This window comes from Amblyraja radiata, chromosome 3, assembly GCF_010909765.2.
Source record: "Amblyraja radiata isolate CabotCenter1 chromosome 3, sAmbRad1.1.pri, whole genome shotgun sequence".
Lineage (NCBI taxonomy): Eukaryota > Metazoa > Chordata > Chondrichthyes > Rajiformes > Rajidae > Amblyraja > Amblyraja radiata.
This window is the reverse complement of record NC_045958.1, coordinates 24,228,146-24,254,622: the sequence shown is the minus strand read 5'-3', so window position 1 is coordinate 24,254,622 and position 26,477 is coordinate 24,228,146. Positions and strand designations below refer to the sequence as shown.

Below are 26,477 nucleotides of genomic sequence, written 5' to 3'. Positions count from 1 at the left end.
CCTTATCTACCTGAGATTCCACCTTCAAGGAACCATGCACCTGTACTCCTAGACCCCTCTGCTCCACAACACCACCCAGAGGCCTACCATTTACTGTGTAGGTCCTGCCCTTGTTCGACGTCCCAAAATGCAACACCTCACACTTCTCTGTATTAAATTCCATCAACCGTTCCTCAACCCACTTGGCCAATCGATCGAGTTGTAGGCTACTGAAGTGAAATAGGAGGCACTGTTCCTCCAATTTCCGTGTGGGCTCACTCTGACAATGGAGGAGACCTAGAACAGAAAGGTCAGTATGGGACTGGGAAGTTGAGTAAAAGTGGTTAGCAACTGGGAGATCCAGTAGGCCTTGGCAGTCAAGCACAAGTGTTCAGTGAAACAGCCGCCGAGTCTACACTTTGCCTCGCCGACGTACAGGAGCCCACATTAGGAACACCAAATGCAGTGGATGATGCTAGAGGAGGTGCATATGAACCTTTGTCTCACCTGGAAGGACTCGCAAGGTCCCTGAATAGAGTGGAGGGAGGAGGTACAAGGGCAGGTATTACATCTCCTGCATGGATTGGGTGATAAGGAATAAGTGAACCAAGGAGTTGCTGAGGGAGTGGTCTCCATGGAAGGAGGAAAGGGTAGAGATGGGAAGATGTGATTAGTCATGGGATCACATTGCAGGTGACGGAAATGTGTTGGATGCGGAGACTGGTGGGATGAAAGGTAAGGAACCCTGTCCTTGCTTCATCTAAGGAGAGAGGGAGCGAGATATGGGTGAGGGTTTCATCTATGACAGCAGGGGGGGGGCCACATTCACAAAAGAATGAGGATCTCTTTTGGGAGCAGAAGCGGTGGGGATGGAGGAATTGAGAGTAGGGGTTAGAGTCTTGGCAAGAGGCAGGGTGGGAGAAAGTATAGTCAAGGTAACTGTGGGGGTAGGTAGGTTTCAAGTAGACCCGTGATGGAAACAAAGAAGTGTCAGAGACAGTCCAGGTGAATTTGAGGGGAGGGTAGAAGTTAATAAAAGAGGTGCATGAGTTCTGCATGGGTGCATTGGTATGTTTCCTCCATTACTTACTGTGATATACTTACTATGTAAAAACTGATTTAAAAAAAACAATGCTATTTATTTGGCTTTTGACCTCTGAGTTAAATTTAACCAACATCTCCAACTGCCAGCTTGTTGTCAATAAATAGCAAACGTTGTATTTCTGCCTGTTGTGCAGTCGGTAACAATGATATGAAAATGGGTGGAGGGGCAGGTAGTGTAGAGAAAACAGGGACTCTGCTGAAGGACTTGGATAGATTGGGAGAATGGGCAGAGAAGTGGCAGATGGAATATAGTGTAGTAAAGTGTGGAATAGTGCATTTTGTTAGTAGGAATAAAGGCGTAGACTATTTTCTAAATGGGGAGAGAATCCAGAAATTGGAGGTGCAAAGGTACTTGGGAGTGCTGGTGCTGGATTCCCACAAAGTTAATCTGCAAGTGAAATCAGCAGCAATGAAGGCAAACGCAATGCTAGCATTTATTTCAAGAGGGCTAGAATACAAAACAGGGATGTAATGCTGAGGCTCTATAAGGCGCTGGTCAGGCTGCATTTGGAGTATTGTGAGCAATTTTGGGCACCATGTCTGAGGAAGGATGTGCTAGCTCTGGATAGGGTCCAGAGGAGGTTTACAAGGAAGATCACAGGAATGAGTAGGTTAACCTATAATGAGCATTTGTCAGTACTGGGCCTGTACTCGCTGGAGTTTAGAAAATTGTGGGGGGACCTCATTGAAACATACCGAATCGTGAAAGGCTTGGATAGTGGATATGGAGAGGATGTTTCCACTAGTGATAGAGTCTAGGACTAGAGGTCATAGCCTCAGAAATAAAGGGCATTCCTTCAGGAAGATGAGGAAGAATTTCTTTAGTTGGAGGGTGGTGAATCTATGGAATTCTTTGCCACTGAAGGCTGTGGAGGCCAAGTCAATGGGGCAGAGATAGCTAGATTATTTTTTAAGGCGGAGATAGCTAGATTCTTGATTAGTACAGGTGTCATGGGTTATGGGGAGAAGGCAGGAGAATGGGGTTAGGAGGGAGATATAGATCAGCCATGATTGAATGACAGAGTAGACTTGATGGGCCAAATGGCCTAATTCTACTCCTTTCACTTATAACCTAATGACCTTATGACCATCCAATATTGGTGTGTAGGAAGGATCTGCAGGTGCTGGTTTATACTGAAGATAGACACAAAATGCTTGAGTACCTTTCTGCTGAAGTACCCTTCATCAGACATCCAATATTGTTCTTTTCCCATCTCTCTTTTACTGCGACTGATATTATGTTTATTGTCTCTCGTTGCTCTTGATTCAACTTTCACAATGGTCCATTTGTGGTTCTAAGTACATCAGTTTATACTGATTAGGAATCAGCAGCTTGTAATCACACAATTCCTAAATGCTACATTCCTAACATTGTTATCCTCCCCAAATTCTATCTGATGTATTTTTCTTTTTCTCATTGTTTTTTGTCAAATATATCCATGAATCAGCCTTCCCTACTTCAATAATCTCTATTGTGCACTCCACGCTTCAACTAAACTCTACTGGGCAACTCACATTTCACATCTCCTCCTCTCTGACTCACCTTCTCATTATCTCTTGTTCAACCTCCCACTCTGTCTCATCCCTCCTTTGAGCACAAAAGGTTAAGGGGGGACTTGATAGAGGTCTTTAAAATGATGAGAGGGATAGACAGAGTTGACGTGGATAAGCTTTTCCCACTGAGAGTAGGGAAGTTTCAAACAAGGGGACATGACTTGAGAATTAAGGGACAGAAGTTTAGGGGTAACATGAGGGGGAACTTCTTTACTCAGAGAGTGGTGGCTGTGTGGAATGAGCTTCCAGTGAAGGTGGTGGAGGCAGGTTCGTTTTTATCATTTAAAAATAAATTGGATAGTTATATGGACGGGAAAGGAATGGAGGGTTATGGTCTGAGCGCAGGTATATGGGACTAGGGGAGAATACGTGTTCGGCACGGACTAGAAGGGTCGAGATGGCCTGTGTCCGTGCTGTAATTGTTATATGGTTATATGGTTATATAATGAACTGAACTAGAACTGGGACTGTAAGTAGTGTGTGAACAGCAAAACAAGAAAGGAAGCTATTGAGTTGACAGAATTCTAGATTAATTACTTTGTAGAAAAGTTAACAATTTATACACAATTTATACAGCGCTGAGTTCGCTTTATACAGCGCTGAGAATAAGTTTTCGGCATGGACTAGAAGGGCCGAGATGGGTTTTATGGTTATATATGGTTATAAGTAGATTCAGATTCAAATTATTGCAATAAAAACTTGGAACGTATTTCAGGAATTCTTCATGCAAAGAGTGCCTGATACAATTAATAGTTCTGCACAATTACAGATAGAATAGTGGAGTAGAACATTCTACAATAATATGAGAAGCAATAAATGTTGCAACATGTGAAATTTATGCTCTCTCTAGATGTCAAATTGAAGTGAACGAAATAGCCTTTCCCAAGTGTAATTGAGTTCATGTGATAAATGAAAGTTTTTGTTGCTCTAATAAATGTCCTAATAAATGGTTGCTCTTTTTAACAGCAGGGTTGCTATAATCCTTTCATACCTGGTATAGTTTAAGAAAATAAATTGGATCATGAAGCATAGTGGTTTTGTGCAGCTTGTGGTCAATTTCAATAACAAGTAAAGTACAAAGAATATCAAAGTGTTGCAGCAAAATTGCAGACAGACAGTGAGCTGCATGAATCATGCCACTTTCATCCTTTGCCCTCTGTATGTCTCACATTTCCGGCACAGACAACACCAACCTGTAGCATAGAATGCACATCTGAAATGCTCTTCAAAGATTTTTACCCGCAACTACATGGCCCATGGACAATGTAGGCCATGAGAAGAAATTAATTTAGTCTGAGGATGGTGGATCTGTGGAATTCTTTGCCGCAGAAGTCTATAGAGGCCAAGTCAGTGGATATCCACCTGAATGTGTCACAGCCTGTGGAATCCCAAAATGGCCTCCATATATAACATACTTACCATCACAAAGACTGTCCCTGCACTCCCACCACATTGCGCTGCTGATGATCCCTATTCTCAGGTTGAAATATTTGCCTCTCAGCCCCCAGACCACCAACTTGCCAAACCAACCACTGACTGCTGTCTGGCTAATACCCTACCTACCATTCTCCTCCCCATTATTCTCCTCCACAAATCTCCAACAGGCAAACTCACTGTTTTACAGACCTCCTGATCTCTCATCCCCTATACCCAGTAGCTAGTCTTTTCCCTATCGATTGCAGATACGGCCCTCCCACCAACTACTCAGATCCTTTATCTTGTCCAAGCCCATCTCTGATGCTTGACCAGAACCCTATCCATCTCCACCTCCAAATCCTCCCCTCACCAACTTTCAGTACCGCTCCTATGTTCCTAACAGTTAATCTTCAATTTGAAGCTCACACTGAAACAAAATAAAAATCTATTTTCTATCTTTCTATCTATCTATCTATCTATCTATCTATCTATCTATCTATCTATCTATCTATCTATCTATCTATCTATCTATCTATCTATCTATCTATCTATCTATCTATCTATCTATCTATCTCCGGTTTGGCGGTATTTCTATTTGCACAAAAACGGTTTGCGATAGCACTATGAATTTTCACCAGTTCACTCAGCGTTCTCCTGTGCTGCGAGTGCGCCAAGTTTCATTCCGATCGGTTGAATGTCGTAAAATTTAGCGAGGTTGAAAAATCTGAAAAAGGCGTGTGCGCAGATCGATCTCATCTCCTGCCAGTCAGCGCACGTGGATTAGTCTCTTCCCCTGCCACTCCCCGGGATGGTCCGCCCATTCCTGCGTCATCGTGTCTTTACTGGAGCTGAGGAAAGACGGCGGAGGTTTCCAACCGGACTTTCGGAGGAACCCGAAGCAGCCTAGCCGCGCCCCAAGTAGCTGCCCCACCCCAAGCACCTACCCCGCTCCAAGTAGCAGCCCAGCGTAGAAGACCCCACCCAGCTCAGCGTGGGACACGCAGCCCAGTCAGAGATGTCGCCGATGTCGCCAAACAGAAAGCGGAGACTCTGATCCCGGCGGTGGAGAACGACCAGCGATCAGCGCCCGCTGGGAGTCCCCATAGCACTGCCAATTCCAGCCACGACCCCTCAGGCTCCCCCATGCTGGCTCCTCCCCCCCCCCCTTGATGCCCCCTCCCCCCCATGCCTCTTCCCCCGCCTTTTCTCTGAGCTCACTCCCCTCCGCCCACATACACCCACCCCCCGCACACACCCACCATCGCCCACACACACCCTCCATGAACACACCCCACCGCTCACACACCCCGCCGCCCACAACCCCCGCCACCACAACCCCACCCAGCCCAGCGTGATCCAGGTACAGCCCCTGAGGACCGTGTTGGGGAACTGAAGAAGCAAGTGGATGACCTCAGGTTCGTCAGAGAAACTGAGTCGTTCCTCGACAAGTCCTACAGTAAGATTGTTACACCTAAGGTACTGGAAGAGTGGGTGACGGTGAGAAAGAGAGGGAAGCATAGAATGCAAACGTCCCCGGGTGTTGTACCACTTGTGAACAGGTTCACCCACTTACAAGCTGTCGGGACAGAAGATGTTATTACACTGAGCGGCGGACTGGCTTGCGAAGCAAAAAGGGCTCTTGAGCCAAAACCAAAGAGGCCAACGTCAGGCAACGCCATTGTAGTGGGAGACGCCATTGTGAGAGGTACGGACATGGGTTTCTGCGGCAACAGACGGGATTCAAGGATGGTGTGCTGCCTTCCTGGTGCCAGGATCCAGGATGTCATGGACAGAGTACAGAAAATCCTCAAGGGCGAAGGTGAATAGCCGGAAGTGGTAGTGCATGTCGGCACAAACGATGTCGGAAAGAAGGGGATGAATATTCTGCAGCGTGACTTAAGAGAGCTCGGAATAATGCTGAAAAGCAGGACCTCCAGGGTTGTTATCTCCGGTTTGCTTCCAGTTCCTCGTGCTGGCTAGAGCAGGAACAGGGAGATACGGGACATGAATGTGTGGCTGAGGAACTGGTGCACGGGGCAGGGATTTAGATTCTTGGATCACTGGGATCTGTTTTGGAGTAAGGGGGAACTGTACAAAAGGGACGGATGGCATCTTAACAGTTGGGGGACCAGCATTCTGGCAGGCAAGTTTGCCACTGCTACACGGGTGGTTTTAAACTGAATAAGAGGGGTGGGGTGTCAAATGGGATAGTCGAGGATGGAGTTAAAGGGAAAGGGTTTCTTAAATGTGTGAGCAGAGAGACAGAGGGGTGTAAAATGAGGGTAGAAGCAATAGGTACAAGGTGAAAAGTAAAAGTGGCAGGCAGACAAATCCAGGGCAAAAATCAAAAAGGGCCAGTTTTCAACATAATTGTATATGGGGTAAGTGTTGTAAAAACAAGCCTGAAGGCTTTGTATCTCAATGCAAGGAGCATTCGTAATAAGGTGGATGTTGAAATTGCAGATAGCTATTAATGACTTTGATATAGTAGGGATCACGGAGACATGGCTCCAGGGAGACCAAGGCTGGGAGCTGAATATCCAGGGATATTCAATATTCAGGAGGGATAGACAGAAAGTAAAAGGAGGTGGGGTAGCGTTGCTGGTTAGAGAGGAGATAAACGCAATAGAAAGGAAGGACATTAGCTTGGAGGATGTGGAATTGATATAGGTAGAGCTGCGAAACACTAAGGGGCAGAAAATGCTAGTGGGAGTTGTGTACAGGCCACCTAACAGTAGGAGTGGAGTTGGGGATGGCATCAACCAGGAAATTAGAAATGCGTGCAACAAAGGTAAAACAGTTATAAAGGGTGACTTCAATCTACGTATAGATTGGGTGAATCAAATTGGCTGGGATGCTGAGGAAGATGATTTCTTGGAATGTATGCGGGATAGTTTACTAAACCAACATGTAGAGGAACCAACGAGAAAGCAGGCTATTCTAGACTGGGTATTGAGTAATGAGGAAGAGTTAGTTAGCGGTCTTGTTCTGCGTGGCCCCTTGGGCAAGAGTGACCATAATATGGTTGAGTTCTTGATTAGGATGGAGAGTGACATAATTAATTCAGAAACAAGGGTTCTGAACTTAAAGAAAGGAAACTTTGAGGGTATGAGACGTGAATTGGCCAAGATAGACTGGCAATTGATTCTTAAAGGGTAGACGGTGGATATGCAATGGAAGGCATTTAAAGACTGCATGGATGAACTACAACAATTGTTCACCCCAGTTTGGCAAAAGACTAAATCAGGGAAGGTAGTGCATCCGTGGATAACAGGGGAAATCAGGGATAGCATCAAAACAAAAGATGAAGCATACAAATTTGCCAGAAAAAGCAGCCTACCAGAGGACTGGGAGAAATTCATAGTCCAGCAGAGGAGGACAAAGGGCTTAATTAGGAAAGGGATAATAGATTATGAAAGAAAACTGGCAGGGAACATAAAAACTGACTGCAAAGGTTTTTATAGATATGTGAAGAGAAAAAGATTAGTTAAAACAAATGTAGGTCCCTTGCAGTCAGAAACAGGTGAATTGATCATGGGGAACAAGGACATGGCAGACCAATTGAATAACTACTTTGGTTCTGTCTTCACTAAGGAAGACATAAATAATCTGCTGGAAATAGCAGGGGACCGGGGGTCAAATGAGATGGAGGAACTGAGTGAAATCCAGGTTAGCCGGGAAGTGGTGTTAGGTAAATTGAATGGATTAAAGGCCGATAAATCCCCAGGGCCAGACAGGCTGCATCCCAGAGTATTTAAGAAAGTAGCCCCAGAAATAGTGGATGCATTAGTGATAATTTTTCAAACCTCTTTAGATTCTGGTGTAGTTCCTGAGGATTGGAGTGTAGCTAATGTAACCCCACTTTTTAAAAAGGGAGGGAGAGAGAAAACGGGGAATTACTGACCAGTTAGTCTAACATCGGTAGTGGGTAAACTACTAGAGTCAGCTATTAAAGATGGGACAGCGGCACATTTGGAAAGTGGTAAAATCATTATACAAAGTCAGCATGGGTTTATGAAAGGTACTGTAAATAATGTCTGGCGAATCTTATAGAATTTTTCGAGGATGTAACTAGTAGAGTGGATAAGGGAGAACCAGTGGATGTGTTATATCTGGACTTTCAGAAGGCTTTCGACAAGGTCCCACATAAGAGATTAGTATACAAACTTAAAGCACACGGTATTGGGGGTTCAGTATTGATGTGGATAGAGAACTGGCTGGCAGACAGGAAGCAAAGAGTAGGAGTTAACGGGTCCTTTTCACAATGGCAGGCAGTGACTAGTGGGGTACCGCAAGGCTCAGTGCTGGGACCCCAGCTATTTACAATATATATTAATGATTTGGACGAGGGAATTGAATGCGACATCTCACAGTTTGCGGATGACACGAAGCTGGGCGGCAGTGTTAGCTGTGAGGAGGATGCTAGGAGGCTGCAAGGTGACTTGGATAGACTGGGTGAGTGGGAAAATGCATGGCAGATGCAGTATAACGTGGATAAATGTGAGGTTATCCACTTTGGTGGCAAAAACAGGAAAGTAGACTATTATCTGAATGGTGGCCGATTAGGAAAAGGGGAGATGCAATGAGACCTGGGTGTCATGGTACACCAGTCATTGAAATTAGGCATGCAGGTGCAGCAGGCAGTGAAGAAAGCGAATGGTATGTTAGCATTCATAGCAAAAGGGTTTGAGTATTGGAGAAGGGAGGTTCTACTGCAGTTGTACAGGGTCTTGGCGAGACCACACCTGGAGTATTGCGTACAGTTTTGGTCTCCTAATCTGAGGAAATACATTCTTACCATAGAGAGAGTACAGAGAAAGTTCACCAGACTGATTCTTGGGATGTCAGGACTTTCATATGAAGAAAGACTGGATAGATTTGGCTTGTACTCGCTAGAATTTATAGATTGAGGGGGGGGGGGGGTTTTCGAAACTTACAAAATTCTTAAGGGTTTGGACAGGCTAGATGCAGGAAGATTGTTCCCGATGTTGGGGAATTCCAGAACAAGGGGTCACAGTTTAAGGATAAGGGGGAAATCTTTTAGGACCGAGATGAGAAAAACATTTTTCACACAGAGAGTGGTGAATCTCTGGAATTCTCTGCCACAGAAGGTAGTTGAGGCCAGTTCATTGGCTATATTTAAGAGGGAGTTAGATGTAGTCCTTGTGGGGATATGGAAAGAAGGCAGGTACAGGATACTGAGTTTGATGATCAGCCATGATCATATTGAATGGCGGTGCAGGCTCGAAGGGCCGAATGGCCTACTCCTGCACCTATTTTCTATGTTTCTATGTGAGACACCCATCCCAGAGTCAGAGTAACTGAACGGGATAGGCAGCATCTCTGGAGAGAAGGAATGGTTGACGTTTCACATCGAGTCCCTTCTCGACACAAAACGTCACCCATTTTATCTCTCCAGAGATGCTGCCTGTCCCGCTGAGTTACTCCAGCATTTTATGTCTATCTTCGATTTGAACCAGCATCTGTAATTCTTTCTTACACATTATTTCATTACATGCCTGTTAGCATATTTACTGAGTTTTTGTCTGGTGAATGAAGCTGCAGATGCTGATTTATACCGAAGCTAAACACAAAGTGCTAGAGTCAGACTGAAGAATGGCCTCGACCCGAAACATCATCCATTCCTTCTCTCCAGAGATGCTGCCTGTCCCGCTGAGTTACTCCAACATTTTGTCTATCTTCGGTGTAAACCAGCACCTGAAGTTCCTCCCTTCATAAGGCTCATAGGTAAGCTGCCTTAACAAGAAATTCTACAGCACCCATGCCATCAGGTTTAATCACTCAATAGAAATGTCCTTACAACAAGCATTGCTTTAAATATCAGAGATTTGGTGGTGGATGTTCCCCTCATACTGGAGGAGGGTTCTATGTGTTGCTAATGCAGGTTTAATCATAAATAAATCCCACAAATAATTCCATAACCAAAAGAAGAATGTGGGAAAATTGGGTTAAATTTCATAAGTGAGCGGAACAGAATTAGATTATTTAGCCCATGAATCATGGCCATTCATTCATGACCCATCTCTGCCATTAAATCATGGCTGATTTATCTCTCCCTCCTAACCCCACTCACACCCATACTAATCAAAAACCTATCTATCTCTGCCATAAAAATATCCATTGACTTGCATGCAGTCAGCAGTCCCCATCACAGCAAATCCCTTTCATGATTCTTTCAAGGTTGTTATCAGGAAACAACACAATGATAGCCTAAAATTACTACTTCCCTATTCCATCTTAAAGCTGTCCTTTGTCAAAGTGAGTCACACAAATACCGACTGCACTACCTCCGGTGAAAGGATCGCAAATGGTGATCTTTGCAGCAGAGTACATTTGTAGTTAAACATTCATTACTTTTAGTAACTGTGATAAATAAATGCTTCTCTTATATCCTTGGCAGCCTTTTTCTTTGCAAATACTTACTATTTTATCAGTTGTAACTTTATCTTGATGTCATTTTGCAACACACTGATGGCCAATATATATACAGAGATGACGCCACAACAATTCTTTGTTAAAGTGTATTTTATCAGTCTTTTTTAAAATTTCAATATATAACATGAACCCTGTCTTTGTGCCCTTATAAAGTGAATTTGATTCTTTGCAATGTGTAAAGAGATGCTGCTTAGAAGGGATTTACATCAGTTTATCATTTCTTCACTATCTGCAAAAAATATCAAGGCATGTGAGATCGGGGGGGAGTGGGGTGTTGGGGAATTGGGGCTGAGGTTGGTTATGATTAGAGCCAGGATTTTGCCATAAATGCCATGTGCCTTTTCATGCCTTTTTTGATGATTTCACCAGGATAATGCCTTTTTCACGATCGAGTGCCTAAATCAGCCTTTTTTTGCCGTTTTGCTCAAAGGTCGTGTTATTTTCTCTAGTTGTACCGTGATTTCTTGGATCTTGGAAACTTTATTGTCATTCAGACCTTTCGGTCTGAATGAAATGTTGTTGCCTCGCAGTCATACATATAATAAAGTAACAAAACACACAATAATACACAAATTTAACATCCACCACAGTGAGTTCACCCGACACCTCCTCACTGTGATGGAAGGCAAAAATCTTAAGTCTTTGTCTCTTCCCTCCTTGTTCTCCCTCTGCGCTGAGGCGATCCAGGCCTCCGATGTTGTGACCCCCACCGGGTGATGGTGCTTTAGTCCCACGGCCCAACTGTGCTTCGTGAACGGGCTGGTTCAATCTCCGCGGCCCGGGGTGGTCGAAGCTGCCGCTCTCCAATCCAGCGGAAGAAGCTGTTGCCGCGGAAGCTCCAGAAAAACAGGTCACCAACCTGTGACCTGCGAGCTCCCGACGATGTCGTCTACTGGGCCCGCGGCCGAACCTCCGAAGTCGGGTCGCTGCCGCCGTCAATTTCAATGACGTTTTCTATGTTAACACATTAATATTAATGTTATTATTAACGTGTTAACATAGTATAACTTACAAGAAAATTTCCACCACCGGAGCGAAACCGGGGGCGCCACCGTCGGTCATTCATTCATTCGTGCCGCTGCCCGCTGGTTCAGCCTTCTCCAAGATCTATTTAAGAAAGAACTGCAGATGCTGGAAAAATCGTAGGTAGCCAAAAAATGCTGGAGAAACTCAGCAGGTGAGGCAGCATCTATGGAGAGAAGGAATAGGCGACGTGTCTGGTCGAGACCCTTCTTCAGACTGATGTGGGGGGGGGGAGTTGGGAAAAAGAAAGGAAGAGGCAGAGACAGTAGGACTAGGAGAGCTGGAAAGGGTGAGGGGGAGGGTGAGGGAGAAGACAAGGGCTATCTAAAATTAGAGAAGTCAATGGTGATATCGCTGGGGTGTAGACTACACAAGCAAAATACCCAAGCTTGTCTCCTCACTACATTTACTGATGGCTCCAGTCGCAGATCTGAGTTTTCGAGTGGTCTGTGCAAGGCATTCATTGATGCTGGAATTCCATTCCATGGAAATTGGAAAACAATTCTCTCAGAGTTTTTTTAGAGAAATACACAGAGGAACATATACCAAGCGAGTCATAATTACGGAAAAATTATGTTGACATCAACTTCAACATTGTTGTGCAGAAAATTAGTTGAAGTTGCATGCAACATAATATGGATCTCAATAGATGAATAGAATAGAATAGAATAGTTTCTTTATTGTCATTGTAACATGAACCATGTACAACGAAATTGTAAAATGTCAGCCAGTCAGTGCACCATTCAAACATTTCTAAAAGCTAACGATACATACAAGGTAAAATATTTAAAAAAAGATAAACAACTAAAATAAATATCATGAAAATAGCACGCATAAACACCCAGCCCTACATCCTTCTGTCGATTTCACAGTCTCTTATTATGTATCGCCCCTGCCTTCCTTGGCGGCTACATTTAGTGCCTTTATAGCAGTGGGGTAAAAACTGTTTTTAAGTCTGTTTGTCCTTGTCCTTGTAGATCTGTACCGTCTGCCTGACGGTAACAGTTCAAACAGGGAGTGTCCGGGGTGGGAAATGTCCTTTATAATACTCTGGGATTTTTTGATGCAGCGGGAACTGTGTAAGTCCTCCAAGGTAAGTAGAGGGCAGCCGACAATCCTCTGGGCGTTGTCAATGGCCCTCTGGAGCGCTTTCCTCTGAGCCGCTGTGCAGCTGGTGTACCATACGCATACACAGTATGTTAGGATGCTCTCAATGGAGCACCGATAAAAGGACAGCAGCAGTCTCTGAGTGATGTTATTCTTCCTGAGCACCCTCAGGAAGTGCAGTCTCTGCTGGACCTTTTTCAGCAGCGCAGAGGTGTTCACGCTCCACGTCAGGTCCTCCTCAATATGGATTCCCAGGAAGCGGAAATCCGCCACCCTCTCCACACAGTCCCCTCTGATAGTTAATGGTACCATGTCCGTTTTATTCTTTCTGAAGTCTATTATTATTTCCTTTGTCTTTAAGGTGTTGAGGAGCAGGTTATTTTCTCCACACCACACTGTCAGCTGCTCCGCCTCATCCCGGTAGGCGTACTCGTCCCCCCCGGAGATGAGTCCCACCACCGTAGTGTCATCCGCAAATTTGACAATGGTGTTGCTGTGGTGGGCGGGGGTGCAGTCATGTGTGTAGATGGTGTAGAGCAGGGGGCTCAGCACGCAGCCCTGTGGAGAGCCGGTACTGAGGCTGAGGGCCGTGGATGTGTGATGGCCCACTCTGACTCTCTGGCTGCGAGCTGACAGGAAGCTATTTATCCACATGCAGGTGGAGTGTGGAAGTCCCAAGTCCCCCAGTTTGTCCACCAGTTTGTGGGGAAGGATGGTATTAAAGGCAGAGCTGTAGTCCACAAAGAGCATCCGCACGTAGCTCCCCGGCTGCTCCAGGTGGGACAGTGCAGCATGGAGGGCTGTGGCTACAGCGTCCTCTGTGGATCTATTCGCTCTGTACGCAAACTGGTGCGGGTCAAAGCTTCGGGGCAGGAGTGATGTGATATGACCCCGGACCAGTTTTTCAAAACACTTCATCACCACTGGTGTGAGTGCGACTGGCCGGTAGTCGTTGAGGCTGGAAATGTGGGGTTTTTTGGGCAAGGGGACTATGGTCATATCAAGGGGACTATGGTCATATCAAGGGGACTATGAAACAACCGATGTTGTGAGGAGATATGTTGCCAATGTGGTCATCGGTACACTGGAGGCAGGTCAACCATCAAAGGCGTATTTGTTGACATTGGAAGTATTGGAGAAGTCAAACAGCTCAACTATTGCTCAGTTGTTTACATCTTCACTTACTGATCTTTGGCCAGAAGATATAAAACACGAGAATGTTTTTCTGTTTGTGACTGATACAGCTCCGAACATGAAAAAAGCTGCTCGTGCTCTTAAAGTTTTATTCCCCCAAAATGTTGCATTTGACATGCTTAAGCGGCCTTTTCACGGGGCGACTTGACGCAAGAGTTAACCGGAGTTTAACATCGTGGGAACCTCGTGCGGTAACAGTACGGCATTCGTGGACCACCGTGGACCACCGTAGCGCTAACGGCAGGTCATCGTGTAACTTGGTCACTCGGGAGAAAATTCAAGAAAGTTTGAATTTCTCCAAGATTGACTTGTACACTTGTGGTTGAGTATTGCAACATTATATGAACGTAGTGGCCAGTGCGATATCCGTAATAACTCTTGCGGGTACCGTGGGAACTCCTGCGAACGGTGAACCCGGAAGCTGGACAGAGGGGACAGAAGGTGAGTAAAAATTATCTTCTGTGGGATTGAATTTAAAAAATAAATAAAAATAAAGATTTGCATCCGCATATGGACATCAACTTATTCATGAGATGTTAATGAGATTCAAGAAAATAACTATAATCTTTAAAAAGGGACTTTAAAAGGGACTTTACTGAAAGGTTACGCATTTTAATGGTCCGTGAGAAATTTTTCACATGTACTTCTTTGAGAGATACAGGTCGGAGTCCTCGGGTCCAGGGGTCCGGAACGCTACCAATCAATGTTGTACAGAGTCCCGTGTAAGGAATGAACTGCACATGCTGGTTTAAACCGAAGACAGACACAAAAAGCTGGAGTAGCTCAGCGAGTCAAGCAGCATCTCTGGAGAAAAAAAGCTGATGTTTCGGGACGAGACACATCTTCAGACTCAATTCCGATTAGGCTGTCTGAAGAAGGGCTCCGATTCGAATCGTCACCTATTCTTTTTCTCCAGAGATGCTGCCTGACCCGCTGACTTACTCCAGCTTTTTATGTTTTTCTTCCCAGATCTGACTTACCTGCTGAGTTACACCAACATTTTGTGTCCTTCTGTGCGTATTAACCAGCATTAACCAGCGTCTGCAGTTCCTTTAGACATTACCTAACTTCAGATTTTAGAGATATAGCGCGTGGGAACTCCTGCGAACGGTAAACCCGGAAGCTGGACAGAGGGGACAGAAGGTGAGTAAAAATATCGACAAGGGAACATGTGTCCTTCGAGGATGTCCCACCTAATTGTCATTGTTGGATAATCTTTTTAACAGGAACACTTGCAGAGATGGCTCCCAGAAAATCTCAAAGAAAGGGGGTAAAGCGTGTCAGAGATGTTTTTGCCATGTTGCGCTATTCAGTTTCTATATTGTTTCAGTTTCTATATCTATATTGTTGCTCTATTCAGTTTCCCAGGGGGTCGGGACGGGACTGGAGTTGGGAGGGAAAGGTGGAGGAGTCGAGGGAGAGGAGGGGGAGACAGATGGGGGTGTCTTCATTTACTGGCGGCGGGTGTCTGTCACTGAAACAGGCAGGTGAGATTTCACATCCACCTTGTGTGTGCCTCTCTCTCTCTCTCCCTCCCTCTTACACAGGCTGAGAGACTCTGCCTCTGTGAGTGTACGTCTCTTTCTCCCCCTCTCCCACACACAGTAAGACCGAGGTACTGTGCTCAGTCCATCTGTGTCTCCCACATACACAGTAAAATATGTCTCCAAATGAGCCAATTCAACCAAGGGAGGATATATATAGTGTGTGAAAAAAAAAGTTACATCATTTGTGTCACGTGTAGTTCACGATGTTCATTCAAGATTTAACGGGAAAGCTCGGGAAACGGACAAGTCACTCGCACAAATAACAGAAATGCCGAGTACCGTGGGAACTCTTTATCTACACCCGTTATATCGTGCGAGACTCGTGCTGGACCACGACCTCTTCACTCTGGTGACATCTTGCGTCAACTCGCCCCGTGAAAATGCCCCATTAGCTCAAGGACTTCAGAGAATTGTCAAGCACATACATAGTTTGTTTCCAAATGTCGATCGCCTAGTTTCCAATGTCAAGAAAATCTTCCTCAAAGCATATTCAAGGAAATGGCACCCGAGATTCCGCTACCTCCTCAGCCCGTTTTGACTAGGTGGGGTACATGGCTCTCTGCTGTAGTCTACTATGCTGCAAATTTCGAAAACATAAAATAATTTGTCAACTGTTTTGAAGAAGAATCTGCTGCAGTCAGGATCGCCAGTGAAATCATGCAGAAAAAGTTCCTCCACCACGATCTTGTGTTTATTGCTTCCAATTTTGCAAACTTCCCACAAGCTATCACTTCCCTTGAGAAATGTGGCAAAACATTAGTGAATAACTCGCAGGTTTTCAACAAAGTAACTGACGATATCCGTATAATTCCTGACGATGTAGGTAAAGATATACAAGGAAAATGTGAGAGAGTGATTTTAGCTAACAAAGATCTTGAAGAAATACAAAACATAGCTAAAGTTCTCAAAGGTAGTTGTAATGCACAAGATATCGACATGAATATAAAGTCTGTAGCTTGTTTTGGGTATGCACCAGTGACCTCAGCTGAGGTAGAAATAAGTTTTCACAACTGAAGGATATTCTGTCTGAGAGGCAGCATAATTTAACACCAGATAATTTGAAAAAAATGCTTGTAATTACGTGTAACCAGACAACTTTGGTCATTTAACGTAGAATACCTTTCTTTTATCATTTTTAACCATATTTTGCGGGTGGAATTACATGCCTTTTTATGCCTTTTTTTGTCAATGTGCCTTTTTCATGCCTTTTTGCCTGCCTATTTCAGAGATTTTTAGCGCCTAAACATCCTGGCTCTAGTTATGATAATAACTAAACAAGAAGAAAATTGAGTGGGCTGAGAAATTGTTGCAGAAGTGGTTGGAGAGCAGATTGAAAGTTCAATAAAAGGTAGGGGTTACTAGAGAGATGGTGCACAGAGAATTCTGAGGGAGCAGATTAACAATGAAAGGAACAGAGGGCGAGAGACAGGGGTCAGGATGATCACTCATGGAGAACGTGCAAATTCCAGACAGATAGCAGCTCTACCAGCTGTGCCATGGTGCCACCCAAAGCAGTAGTTACTGGAACAGACCCTAAATCTGCATTTAAAGCCTGCCCCAGTACTTGGAGATGGTGCCATCTTCCCCTCCCATTCACATACTGACCTTTCTGTTCTGGGCCTCCTCCACTGTCATAGTGAGCACAATGCAAATTGGAGGAACAGCACCTCATATTTTGCTTTTGCAGCTTACAACCCAGCGGTATAAATTTGATTTCTCTAATATCAAGTATGCCTTGCTCAAAGATGGCGGCGCTGCCTTAGCAGCTGTGGCTCGCCTGCAGTCCGTCTGTTTTTTTTTTTTCTTTTTTGTGTTGTTCTTTTGTCTTGTTTTAGTTCATTTTTGGTTTATTGTGTTTGTGTGTGGGTGGGGGGGAGAAAACATGGTTTTGGTCTCTTATTTTGGGGGGATGCGACTTCTCTTGTCGTATCCCCCGTCTCCGTCTCCGCCTGCGCCGAGGCCTAATAGCGGAGCTGGCGGCCTCGGAGCTGGGGCTGCGGCAGTGGCGACCTGAACTCGGAGCAAGCAGCGGCTGTGGCGACCCGACCCCGGAGCAGGCAGCGGCAGCGGCGACCCGACCTCGGAGCGGGCAGCGGCAGCGGCAGCAGCCACCAGACCTCGGAGGGGGCAGCGGCAGCGGAAACAGCGATCCGACCTCGGAGGACCGGCCGCGGGCCCGGTGGACGACATCGTCGGGAGCTCGCAGGTTGGTGACCTGTTCTCCGGAGCTCCCGCGACAACAGCTGTGTCCAAAGATCCTCTATAATCTTTGGCTGTGTCCTCTGGACTGGAGGGCCAAAGCTTCGGCGGCTTCGACCACCCGGGCCGCGGAGCTGAACCGGCCTGTTCGCGGAGCTTGGATTCAGCCGCGGGACTGACATTACTTACCATCGCCCGGCGGGGTCACAACATCCGAAGCCTGGATCGCCTCGGCGCAAAGGGAGAATAAGAAGGGAAGAGACAAAGACTTAAGACTTTTGCCTTCCATCACAGTGAGGAGTATTCAACTCACTGTGGTGGATGTTAATTTGTGTTTTTTGTACGTTATTGCCATTTTTTACTATATGTAGGACTGCAAGGCAACAATAGAGGCTACTTTACTTTACTTTACTTTACTCTCTCCGTCCCTCCCCCACCCTAGTTCTCCAACTAGCATCATAGTCCTTCTGATTAATTTTTATCGATTGTATGCCTCCTTGTCACCTTCCCCTCAGCTAACAATGAACCATTCTACATTTCCTTATCATCGCCTGCTTTGATCTGTTTTCACACCTTACCCTTCCATATCTCTAGACATTCTCCCCTGACTCTCAGTCTGATGAAGGGTCTCGACCCAAAACATCACCTACTCCTTTTCTCCAGAGATGCTGCCTGTCCCGTTGAGTTACTCCAGCTTTTTGTACCATTTTACAAACTCTTATTATGTAGTAGATTCATGCATAGATTCTGCCAATGGGGTGATGCCATTGCAGCACACAGACAGGTACATCATTCCTTGAGTGATATAATTGAGAACTTGTAGAAGTATGTTCTTCACATGCAAAGTTTGGTGATTGCGTTTTACATAAATGTAAAAGAATTGTACCATGCAAAAACATTTGGATATCAAATAATTATGAGATGGAATGCAGGAACGAGGTCGAGAACCTCATGTCCTGGTGTCAAAACAACAACCTTTCTCTCAATGTCAGAAAGATGAAGGAGAGAGTGATCGACTTCAGCAAGCGAAGTGGTACACATGCCCCACTTTACATTGATGGTTGAAAACTTCAGATTCCTAGGAGTCAATATCACCAACAACTTCCCCTTGACCACCCATATTGAAGCAATGACCAAGAAAGCACACCAATGCCTGTAAACTCCTTAGTAGGCTTAGAAAGTTCTGCAGGTCCCCTACAACTCTCACCAACTTCTACAGATGCACCATATAAAGCATTTTATCGGGATGCATCACAGCTTGGTTTGGGAACAGCTCCATCCAAGATCACAAGAAATTGCAGTGAATTGTAGATGCAGCCCAGACCATCACACAAACCAACCTCCTTTCCATTGACTCCATGTATACCTCTCACTGCCTCGGTAAAGCCAGCAGCATAATCAAGGATGAGTTGCACCCTGGCCACTCCATCTTCACCCCTCTCCCATCAGGCAAAAGGTATAGAAGTGTGAAAACGCACACCTCCAGATTCAGGGACAGTTTCTTCCCAGCTGTTATCAGGCAACTGAATCATCCTACTATAACCACACAACAGTCCTAAACTACTATCTACCTCACTGGTGACTCTCAAAGTATCTTTGATCAGACTTTACTGGCTTTACCTTGCACTAAACGTTATTTCCCTATCATGTACCTATACAGCAATTTTTTTAACGTTCAATAAAGTAAAAAAAAAAAAAAAAAATAAAAATAAAAAAATGGCTCGAATGTAATCATGAATTGTCTTTCCACTGAATGGATAGCACACCACAAATGCTTTTCACTGCACCTTGGTACGCTATTTTCTTTTATGATCTGAAAATGTCACAAAATGCTTCACAGTATATTATCCACAAAGTATTATCCTGTGTATACATTATTATGTTATCTATAATTCTGTAGAAATCAAATATAATTTGTTTTCTAATGCAAACAAATTAAATATTGTAGGAAACCTGTAAACTGGGCCCCCAAACCTCCTCAGGAAATGAATATGTTTACAAACATGAATTCTTGCCATGTTTTATAGGTGACCCCACTTCTGCGGGTGACACTGGATTAAATCCTTTGTGAAGATGAATCGCACACATGTTTAAATGAATTTGACCAGACCTTGCTTTAAAAATGTTTTAGATCCACTTACCTTTAACATAATTTCTAGAGTATCTACTATCCATTTCCTCCTCTGCCTTTCTCTCTCACTTGCAGTTTCACAGATGCAGGAAGTTATCCAATATCTCATTAAATTACTGTTTGAGTTGCTTGCAGAAGGTTTCACTGCATCAATGTAGTCAACTGAGTCCTAGCTTCCCAGTTAATAGCAACAGAGGTACTTCACACAGGTACATTTGACGTATCAGCCACTGGATGAAAAATCCTGGCTATTTATCTTTTTCCCTGTAAAGTAATTCTCTTCACTTTGTCAGTTTAGAGTTTTCAGATACAGCTTGGAAACAGGCCCACCGAGTCCATGCTGATCATCGATCAATCTTTCACACTAGATCTGTTATTCCATGTTCTCATCTACTCCCTACACACTAGGGATAATGTACAGAGGCCAATTAACCTACAAACCTGCTCATTTTACTTCGGAGTCACGTGAGTGACTACGTGAAGAGCCCGCTCAGCACGCATGCGCGGCATTGCGTTCAGCAGTGCAACAGCGGCCGCATCGGGAGTCAGGCGCTCCCGCTATGGGGTGAAAGAACGGACCGTCAGGTAAGCTCTGAGGTCGGGGTTTCTTTCACAGGGAGCCTTCTGCTTTTCAGGCAGAGAAGAAAGGCTCTTGGACAAACCTGTCCCCCGCTCGACTACACGGAGGAGCGTTCCATCTGGGGGGGCAGCAACATGGCGGTAGGACCGCTTACCCGGCACTCCGCTATTCCCCGACACCGTGCCGAGCACAGTCCCGCTAACGCCTGAGCAGCGGGCTGGAAGTAAAGCTACCGAAGAAGCGTCCGGCCGGTGGCTTCCGACTTTTCGGACGGGGACGTCTCTCCACCCGCACGGGGAGGGGAGACAGCCGCATGAGCCGCATGTAGCGGCTCCTGGAGCAGGAGCTCCAGCGAGATGCGCTTCGTGAGGGGCGCTCTCGCAGGGGGAGTTCAGGCACTCCCTCCACAGTGTCTTGTGCACTGTCCATTGCTTCCTCCTTAACCGAGGGTAGCTTTGGTGACCAGGACTGGGCTGGTCAAGAAGAGCTGGCTGAAGATGTCGGGAGTATGCAAGAGGTGCAGGAACAGGAAGAGCTGCTAGGTGTGGTGGACCGCTACGTGGCAACCCCACGTGCAGGAGGCCATTCAAGGCCCTACAGGAGAGGTGGTCAATGAGGTATACAGCTCCAGAGAACTGTGAGTCCCTTAAAGTGCCGGCTGTAAACAGCCAAAAGTGGGGGCACGTTGGGGCAAACATTCGGAACCAGGAGCTAAAACTGCAGCGGTCCTCAGGCTCCTGACGTTAGCCATCACATCGTTTGCTCGTTCCGTGGACAAATACGGAGATGACCACAACCTTCGTAAACAAATCATAAGACCTGCCATAAAATCCTAAATTTGCGGGGTTGTGCAAACCCCAGCCACTGAGCCAGGCCCACTGCTCTTTGGCAAAAACCTCACAAAGCATATGAAGGATATGGAAGAGGCCTTAAAAAACTTTCGGTCTCATGAGGGCAGGCCCCGGGACGAGCAAACCAAAAACGATAATTCCTAAGCAGCAGCACCCCATCGCGTCCATCAGTCGACGTCTACCATATGGGGCTGGTGAAAGCTCGGGGTCCACATTCTATCACCGAAAGTCTTCTTTAGACCAGGGCCCAGAGCAGACCCCATGGAAAATGCGCCACCCCTCAACATCACCGCCACGTCAGACAACGTGCAAGACTTGTTGGACCGGCAGGAAACAGAAGAATACCATAACCATGGAGGTAGGTGGGTCTGGTTCCTACCAGCGTATAGAAAATAGGGGCTTAATACTAACAGGGGGGAGATATTACACCTGTTTAAAGAAGCACGGGAGACTATCACGAGTGATCAGTATATACTCAATGGCATTAGTGGGACTGACTTACCATCGCCCGGTGGGGTATCGCCTCGGCGCAGAGGGAGAAGAGGAGGGAAGAGACAGTAACTCTAAGACTTTTGCCTCCATCACAGTGAGGAGGTGTTTGGTGAACTCACTGTGGTGGATGTTAATTTGTGTTTATTGTGTTTTGTTATTATTACATGTATGGCTGCAGGCAACAGCATTTCGTTCAGACCGAAAGGTCTGAATGACAAATAAAGGATTCAATTCAAGTCAAAATACAATTCATACTAGAAAAATTGCCACCAGTTCAACATTCACCCCAGAGGGTATTTTCCCTCTCCGTTAAAGAAACGAGAGGGGCAAGCTGAACTGGTGAGACTAATTACAAAGGGTATCATGGGGAAAACATGAACCCTTGGAATTTGTATCAAATATATTCACTAAACCCAAAAAAGATGGTGGATGTCGCATCATCATTGACTTAACTTCACTAAATATGTTTGTTAAGTATATACATTTCAAAATGGAAACGGTTGTTACTGCCAAAAACTAATTTCCAAAGGATACTTCATGGCAAGCATTGATCTTAAAGATGTTTACTATTCAGTACCATTCACAAGGATCATCGCAGATACCTGAAATTTACCTGGATGGGGCAGCTATGGCAGTTTAAAGCGTTACCCAATGGGTTCACATCAGCCCAAGATTATTCACCAAGATACTAAAACCAGCTCTGGCAATATTAAGAAGACAAAAACATATTGTCATGGCATATCTTGATGATATCTTAATAGTAGGCAAGGCCATGGAATTGACTATGTTAGCTGTATCAGCTACCAAACAGTTGTTCGAAACCCTGGGATTGTCTTACATCCAGATAAATCTAAGTTGAAGCCATCCACAATCATGGACTACTTGGGCTTCACAATTAATTCAGTCTACGTGACTGTAACATTGCCAAGAGACAAAACAGTTGAATTGGCACAATCATGCAACAATTTAATGGTCAACGAACGCCCAACTATTCGACAAGTAGCAGAGTAATTGGGAAAATGGTAGCAGCATTTCCGGCTACACAATTTGGACCTTTGCACTGTCAAAACTTACAAAGAGCAAAGGTACAGGCACCAAAACGACATACAGGTCATTATGATCGTGTCATGAAGTTACCCACTGAAGCATATCAGAACTACAGTGGTGGGCAAAAAACGTTTGGTATAGTTTTCCGCCCTATTGTCATCACTAACCCTACGTTAGTTATCCAAACAGATGCCAGTGCTCAAGGCTGGGGAGCAACTAACTCCATATCCAGCACAGGTGGTAGATGGACTAACCCAGAGTCATCATTACCACTTACACTGGGCATTAATTATCTAGAGATGTTGGGTGACTTCTATGGTTTAAAATCATATGCATCAAATATGCATCACTTGCATGTATGGTTAATAATAGATAATACTACGGTGGTGGCCTACATTAACCATATGGGCGGCATAAAATCGGTATCATGCGACAAGTTGGTCAACACAATTTGGCAATGGTGTGTCGAAAGACATATTTGACTATCAGCAACTTACCTGCCAGGTAAGCTAAATACAGTGGCAGACACCAGGTCACGTAAATTTAATGACAACATCGAATGGATGTTAAACCCCAAAAAATTTGCAAAAGTTATCCAGCAATATGGCACGCCAGACATCGATTTATTTGCATCAAGGCTAAATCACCAGGTACCTATGTATGTCGCTTGGGAACCAGACCATGAGGCAGCAGCGGTAGATGCGTTCGCGCTGGATTGGGGAAATTCTTCTTCTATGCATTTCCTCCCTTCTGCCTCATCAGTCGGGGACTACGCACAATACAAATGGACTCTGCTTCACGTATTTTGATAGCACCCGACTGGCCTACATGGTTCCCAATACTCCATGACATGGATGTTGAAACTCCGATGGTATTCCCCAGTGACCCAGAGTTATTAACACCCAGTGTCGGGCACAAGCCACCCGTGCCATGAAAAAATCAAACTCCTGGGTTGCAGATTCTGCACAGACCACTTCTGGGACTGGGATTATCAGAACAAACCGTCGACACCATGTCAGCATCCCTCCGAACATCCACTAAAAACAGCACTTGTCCAGCATCAAAAAATGGGAGAAGTACTGCTTGGATACAGGGACTACCTACTCAACCGCTACAGTTACCAACGTACTGGAATTCCTGACGAACCTTCACCACGATGAAGGACTCAGCTACAGAGCCATCAACACAGCTAGAAGTGCCCTGTCTGTCTATTTAAAACCAGCTCCAGGACAACAGGCCATGGGGTCCCACCCGCTGGTGGTCAAACTAATGAAGGGTATTTACAACTCTAACCCCCTAGACCAAGGTACACCCATATATGGGATGTCAGTGTGGTCCTGACATACCTCAGAGGATGGCCACCAGCCAGATCCCTCAACCTGGAACAATCTATGCTCAAAACACTCATGTTGATGGCACTTGTATCTGCACAGAGGGTTCAGTCACTACACCTATTGCGACTGGACAGCATGCTCACAGCTCCAGACCAGATCTCTTTCGTTATCCAGGGACTGATCAAACAGAGCAGACCAGGAACACCTAATCCAGTCTGGCTTACCCGCCAGAACCACGGTTATGTGCCATGACCCACCTACTATCCTACATAGACACAACCAAAAATATTCGAGGGAGATGAAAAGCCTTGTGGGTCAGTCATAAAGAACCTTATGGTCGGGTGACGAGCCAAACCATTTCGAGATGGCTCAAGCAGGTGCTAAAAGCTGCTGGGATAAACACTAACATGTACAAATCTCACTCCACCAGGGCAGCATCCACGTCGACGGCTAAAAGAATGGACGTGCCTATAGACCACATTTTTTTTTTTTTTACAGACTGCAAATATTTAATTTAAGCCCAGGGGAGCAATTTAATTTCTTTTCTACAAACAGATTCATTGGTTGATTACGATAACACACTTCCTCCCTCAAGGACTTCGGCAGTGAGTGAAGTAATAACTGTTACACGGTTTGAAATCACAGAGCTTTGAAGTGTTCACGTAGTCACTCACGTGACTCCGAAGTAAAATAGTAAGATTAAACGAGAACTTACCAGTTTGAAGTTTGATCTGTATTTTATGAGGAGTTACGATGAGGGATTACATGCCCTCCGCTTCCACCCTCAATAATATGGGTCAAACTGATAAACTGATGTCTCCTTTTCTTTACTATGTTTACTTCAATAACTGTGTCTATCTGTGATTCCACACCGCTGCTTTGAAGTATGCCGCGCATGCGTGCTGAGCGGGCTTTTCACGTAATCCCTCATCGTAACTCCTCATAAAATACAGATCAAACTTCAAACTGGTAAGTTCTCGTTTAATCTTACTATTTTTGGGATGTGGCAGGAAACTGGAGCATGTAGAGGAAACCCACATGGTCACAGGATGAAAGTGGAAACTCCATTCAGACAGCACCCAGGGTCAGGATTGAACTCGAGTCTCTAGCGCAGTGAGGCAGCAGCTCTATCATTTGTGCCACTGCAGAGTTTCTTTGGTAGGCCTCCATGAATTGCTGATGTCTCCTCTGCATATACTATGAAATACTTGAGACATGATTTTCTGAGAGATGGTTAAAATGGAATCCACTCAATTTCTACAGGTGCTTTACCCGATTTCACTGGGAGCCTTGCCTAATTTTGCATCCAAAACGTGTTGCTCTGCATCATTCAGACAAGGGTGTGAGCCATTTAAGGCACACTTCCCACAGCAGGCATCACATTTTATGGGTGCCTCGGAAAGTCAAAGGCTGCAGAAGAGAGAAAATAAGTTCTACATTCACTTTCAGGGGAATGCTAGACCTGGTCAAAGGGACACAATGCCAAGAGACCATTCCATGTGCTGGGGTGGGGAAGGATGGTCGGGGGCAAGAGATCAAGTAGGTCCACTGTTAGAAGTTGATGGTGACAGGAGGCTTCTCGGCAGTGAGAATCCCCAAGCAATGGAGCAATGTTGAAAGAAATGTAATGCTTCCACAGGGTATGCCAAAGTGACACATAAAGTGCTGCAGGAACTCAGCTGGTCAAGCAGAATCTCTGGAGGATATGAATAAGCAATATTTCGAGTCAGGAATCTTCTTAGGACTCAACTTAGTGCCAACACTTTGTGTCTTTTTTTGTAAACCAGCATTTGAAGTCCCTTGTGTCTACATATGTCAAAGTGATCTGTGCAAACCAAAACCCTCACTGTAAATGCACTTTGTGTGATTGGTTCATACGAGAGGTGCCATTCATTAGGGAGTAGAAAGATATTGTAGAAAGCCATTAATGTAATTGGGAAGAGGATTTATTCTTTCATTCACAGGTTTTAATTAGAGCAGGTGGACCTGCACAGCAGGATGTGTGGGGAGTTAATGCATCATCTAGATCTCCTCAGCTCATGAACAATATTGGTGTTGATGACTGAAGTGTGGATATTGTCAGTTATTTTGCATTAGAGAGTTTTATTTTGAAGTTATGAATATCATCTTTCCATTTTCAAGCTCTTTTATATCCCATGGAGCCAATGCATTCCTTCTCTCCTCAGCTGGGAATTGCCTTCCTTCACTGCTCAGCAGGAACATGCTTTTTCTCCTCTGCTCAGCTGCAAAAATGATGAGAAGGAAATTCACCTGGTTGCTTTCCCCTTCCTCTTGCTTATCTTGCAGATAGCCCTCAGGCTTGGGGGCTCCTTGTTATTCTTCCTGCACCATCTGCTGATTGCCAAGGTGAAGAAGTGCATTGCACCAAGAAGACTAGTAAGTCTCCATGACTGCTTATTACGTACAGCAACCTTCATAAGTTCATTAGTTCTAGGAGCAGAA

General features: G+C 45.1%; 1 long non-coding RNA gene across 1 annotated transcript; it reads left to right on the top strand.

Annotated features, from left to right (window-relative positions):
* Positions 1–365: 365 nt before the first annotated feature.
* Positions 366–24,670, top strand: LOC116970646. The gene is made up of 3 exons (XR_004411229.1): positions 366–503; positions 8,817–8,821; positions 24,660–24,670. It is a non-coding gene; the product is annotated as an uncharacterized LOC116970646 (long non-coding RNA).
* The last annotated feature ends 1,807 nt before the right edge of the window (positions 24,671–26,477 follow it).